Source organism: Cimex lectularius, unplaced genomic scaffold (assembly GCF_000648675.2).
Source record: "Cimex lectularius strain Harlan isolate CLEC.00 unplaced genomic scaffold, Clec_2.1 scaffold133, whole genome shotgun sequence".
In the NCBI taxonomy this organism is placed as follows: domain Eukaryota; kingdom Metazoa; phylum Arthropoda; class Insecta; order Hemiptera; family Cimicidae; genus Cimex; species Cimex lectularius.
In genome coordinates, this window is record NW_019394230.1 from 1,180,720 (window position 1) to 1,186,667 (window position 5,948).

Here is a 5,948-nt window from a genome sequence, read left to right on the forward strand (position 1 = left end):
CGATAAGCTGAAAAACGGCCACGATTAAATATTTTAAATATCATCCTTGCGTTATATATCAGAAACAATTTTTTTTTAAATACATAAAAATGTAATTTTTGACAATGCAGAATCATTAAAAGGTAAACTTTCTGGCAATCAATAGTATGATTTTTTTCTTTTTATTGTAAAAATAGTCTGATAATTTGTAAGATTTGAACTTCAACTTCTTATATTAAAATTCTATAGAGACTACTTGATAAAACGTCTAAACTTACATTACTTGACAAAAAACTATTTTACACTACCCTAATCCCTCTAATTTGGACCTACGATTTTAACTGCAAGAGACTGCCCAGAGTCCCAATCTTAATAAAATCGAATCCCTGCAATCCAAAATCCTTCGCACAATTGTTGATAATCTAAGTTATGGAATAACCAAACGCCACTCAGACCAACTCATCAGCAAAGTCTGGCGGGTCCAGACGACCGTCCATCATCTTAATGAGCACCTCTTAAAACTAGTATAAAAACCCTAATCCCAAAATATCCTTGCCTTACTCTTACGATAGCCTTCTGCCCGTCACTCGGTCGGTTTAAAATTAAACATTGTACAATTTTGACAATAAAGTTTCTTCTTTTTTTAATAAGCCTTCTTCGAGCGATAACTTAACTTCCATTCCAATCATACCCAACCCGATCCCAACCACCCTTCGTCTCAAACTCGGCCAACTTCTCCATCAAAAAATTTCACCCCAAACTATTCTCCATGGCAATATTTCGCAACCTTTCCAGCTGGACACTTCCTTCAATACCCTCACAGAAGACTGAAGTGCAGGTGACCTCGCGACCATCTGATTACATAACTAGGATCTGCTGTTGACCTTAACGCCATAATAGCCAATTATATCACTTTTATTGGAAGGTGGCCATTCAAATCAATCATTCCAGACATGGAAATATCCATACAATATGGTGTATATGTATAAATGTCTCACGATTTCATAGTTATATCCTGAAAGTCAAATTGTCGCCCAATATAAACTGGACGGAAAGTCCGAGAAAGGAATGTTTATTGTGAAAATGTACAAACTGCCCTATTGAACATACACCAAAGGGAACGACTGTCCGCTTTTCCTGTTTACTTCGTTGTTGAGTCAAATTTTCTTACTTCCTGCCATTTTACGTTAGTTTGGAACCGAACAAAATGACGAAGAAGTCAAAAAAATTTCTGAGTTATCCTGCTCTTCTTGTTACATCTCTAGGTCGGTTTCCTTACTTCCTACTTGACCAATTTTTCAGCGAGTCTATCGAAGACTTAGTAAGGAACGCTATCCACCATGCAAAACAACTGGAATGGTGCAGTTTGGCGGTGCAAGTAATGCACATTTGTACGTGGCTGACATCTTACAGGCTATGACCATACGCACAATAGTTGATACTCCATTCCAACCATACCCAACCCGATCCCAAATACCCTACGTCCCAAACCCAGGCCAACTTCTCCTTCAAAAAATTTCACCCCAAACTATTCGCTCATGGCAATGTATTATTTCGCAACCTGTCCAGCTGGACACTTCCTTCAATATCCTCACAGAATAGTGAAGTGCAGGTGACCTCGCGACCATCTGATTACTTAACTAGGATCTGCTTTTGGCCATAATAGCCAAACACTTTTATTGGAAGGTGGCCATTCAAATCAATCATTCCAGACATGGAAATGTCCATACAAGATGGTGTATATGTATAAATGTCTCACATGTCATAGTTATATCCTGAAAGTCAAATTGTCGCCCAATATAAACTGGACAGAAAGACCGAGAAAGGAATGTTTATTGTGAAAATGTATAAACTGCCCATTGAACATTAAACACCAAAGGGGACTTCTGCATACATTTGTGAAAGGGAGGACGCGTGTCGATCGTCGACCGGACGGGCACGTGGGTCCGTCCGACAGCCACGTGTCCGGCTCTTTTTGTTACCTGGACCTAAAAGCGAAATTCTGGTCTCGATTGATTGTCCCTTGGGGGTTAAATTTGACAATGGGGCATCTCGTAGAGTTCCATTGAATTAACTTACCCCTTTTTTTCCGGTCGTGTCTTTCCTTGGCCTTCCGTGCCTTTTTGACCGAATAGACGTCAAATTGTAGAATCAATAATCGTCGGTGATTATTGAAGTCAATGTTAACTGTTGACTGGGGACTTAATACACAACAAGAATATTCGGCAAAATATTATCTTTATGATCCTTTTTTTACTTGTACGATATTTGTACCTGCATCTAGAGATGAAACAAAAAAAAAGATATGTATTATTCCATTTAATTAAGCTTTCTATGTAAGGTATTGGTTGAGATAAAAAAGTCAGTGTCACCAGCAGGATTCGAACCTACGACCTTTGGCTCTATACGGCGCTGCTCAACCTTCTTGAGCTATCGTGACTTCGGTCCATTCGGACACCAACTGCCCATCTCAAGCTACCTTTCGAAATTTCCCCCCTTTTTGCCATTTTTCAACCAATACCTTACATAAAAAGATTAATTAATGGAAAGAAGTTATTTGGTGAATCGGACCACCAAATATAATGGATATGTTATGTTGATTAAGAAAATTAACTGTAGTAAAAAAATCATATACATTTATGATTATACCTACACATGTACATGTACATACACACACACACACACACACACACACACACACACACACACACACACACACACATATATATATATATATATATATATATATATAGTGAATTTATACAATGCAAAAAAATATATTTTTTATATTCAATCAAAGTATTTCTCACACCATCCTCTATTACTAATAATACTACATTAAGTCTATCAAACACGAACAAACCAGCATACATTTCCATGCCATTTATTCAAGGCCTATCACATAAATTAAACACATTTCTCTCCTCCGATAACTTCAAAATAGCTTTCAAAAATTATAAAACAATCCAAACACTTTATTCCAAAATTAAAGATCCCACACCAATAACAAATAAATCTGACTTAATCTACAAGATCAACTGTTTAAACTGTCCGGCAACTTACATCGGTCTTACATCCCAACATCTCGATAAGAGAGTAAAGCAGCATATCTATGATGGCAAAAAAACCCAAGCAAAATCCTACAGCACTCGCTACCCACCATTTTGAACAAAAACACAATTTCGACTTCAACAATCCAAAAATATTACACACAGAACAAAACAAACATAAACGTAATTTCTTAGAAATGTTTCGACTTCAAAAATCCAAAAATATTACATACAGAACAAAACAAACATAAACGTAATTTCTTAGAAATGTTTCGACTTCAAAAATCCAAAAATATTACATACAGAACAAAACAAACATAAACGTAATTTCTTAGAAATGGTTTATATCAACAGAGATGAACACAGCATCAATTACAGAACAGATACATGAAAACTCAGTCACAGCTACGCCAATATCATTAATCACATCCATTATAGATAACATATATATATCATTACATTACATTCCACATATCAAATATTTTTCAAAGTCTAATTGTCCAACAATTTAGCTTTCCTTTTCCTATTTATCCCTTCCTATATAATCCTGAAAGGATTATCTGGCCGAACCATTACCAACACATTGTTTCCCTCCGTCGGCTCTTTTCACCTGAAAGATTTTCTATAAAAAAATGTCTTTTCTATACCGACATCCTTCCCCACCTCTTCAAAATCCAACATATATAAACATAAAACGGCAATATCTCACTGGCACTCTCAACTCGACACGCACGAATGGCACAATTACACAGAAGACAAACACTTTGGGTGAGTAGAAATACTTTGATTGAATATAAAAAATATATTTTGCATTGTATGAATTCACTTTTCCACATCCTAAATGTATTTGTTAAATGTAAACAATGTTTGTAAATCTCAGGCCCTGAAGATGATCTCAATAAAGATCGAAACGTTGGCACGATAAAGAAATTTTTTTTCTGAAACCTACATCACACCAGACCGCATCATCACACCAGAGCGATTTAAAAAATAATGTCTAAGCCAATCATAACCAAGCAACTTAGATTATCTTAAAAAACTCAACATATCTGTCAGGTCCTATTTTTCGCATTAGATCAACAATTATACACTGTTTTACTATCGAATAAGCAATAAAAAAATCATAATCTTGGAAAACGGCTAAACATGAAAATATCATAGTGATATATTACAGACACATTTCTCAGTCGTGGGTTATATGCATATTCCTCCCAAATCCACCATTCATATATATTTTTTTTATATTTTAGACTGTATTTCTTTGCTGGGTTTGTCTGTCAGATTTTCATTTTTCCAGACCGGTAGTCTTGATAAGCAAATTAATTGAAAACAGGATTCATTCCCAAGTCTATGCAGATGACATTGTTTATTAGTCAAGGGAAAATTTATTTTCACATTAAAAGAACTCACCAAAAGTGCATTAAACATGGTAGAGCTTGCTCACAACAGGGACTTAAAGCAAACCCCTCAAAAACTACACTAATTTACCAAGAATAAGGCATATATCAAGAAAAGAAAGATAGAACAAGGCCTATTCTTCTAAAATGAAATGGTGCCCTTAAAAATTTAGGTTCAATACCAAGGGATCTTCGGTAAGAAATTAATGTGGGACCCTAATCTGCAGTACATCATAATAAAAAGGAAAATATCCTCAAGATAAAGACTAAAAGAAAAACACTTGGCAAATATTAGAGCCTAACGCCGAAAATGGCTCATTGGCAGTAATAGGACACAAATTATCCTATGAGTCATTAATCAGGGGTGACCAAATATAGCAAAAATAAGCATCTCAAACATTAGTCAACATGCAAAGATTGAAAAATCTGTGTATCACAAGGCCGTTAAAAACAACCCCGTCAAACACTGGAAACATTTCTAAACCTAGCTCCATTTGAAATATTTAAATTTAGTTTCCAGAAACAATCAAACTGGATGGAAACTAAACACTTCAAGCACCGAACAATAATTATTACAATCAGACAAACATTCTTAGAAATAGGACTGACTACATGGTCCCGGAAATACACTTTACAAACCCTATGAAGTCTCAATAGACTACAAATGAGAATAAATCAGAAGAATATCAGATACAATGATATGGTATACCAGTTGAATCCAAAAGGAATGAAGAGATCGGATCAAACGTTACTTGTACCAGCCGAAAATATATGCAAACGAACATCTAGGGAAGTAATCTCGGTCTTTGCTTCAGATCAACGCTCGTGTCTTAGAAAATCTTAAAAAAGGTAACACTGACAAAAAATCCTTTTAAGATCGTAAAGGCAAGCAGCTCTTAAAACATAAACCTTTAAAAAGTCCTTTCAAAAATAGTCATTAATTGCATCTAAAATTCCAAAACCTGAGAAAAATAGAGTAAAGACAACCTGAATGAGTATTCAAAGGAATTTTTGGGTAACGAAAAGTAGTCACACTACCCAGAAGAAATGAAAGGGCATATGTAGGACATGAACCTATTCTGGGGGAAAAATCAAACACAGAATCGTTAAAATAAAAGCAGAAGTTGATAAACTCTAGATGTGCTAGACCCAATAAGCTTTTGCTAATACTACCCTCACCAAGACTCGCAAACTCATTGCAATAGTTAAAAAAGTTTAAAATCAGAGGAGTGTTAGGTATGGTCATTGGCATCTCAGAAAACATCTACATAACATGGATTCAATGATGATCTCATTTGTACGGTATGCGATGAGGAAGAAACTGCCGCCGATCTTGGAAAGCAAAGAAACCGCTCGATGAAGACATAACCTGAGATTCAAAGAAATCAAAGAAAGAAATTGGACCAACAACAGTCCATGGCCTAGTACTTCTTAGGAGAAGAATCGAGTCGATTGAACGGAACTAAGGAACTAGGAAAGTACAATAAGCCAGATAGCAGTGCTTGGAAAGAAAAAAACCACA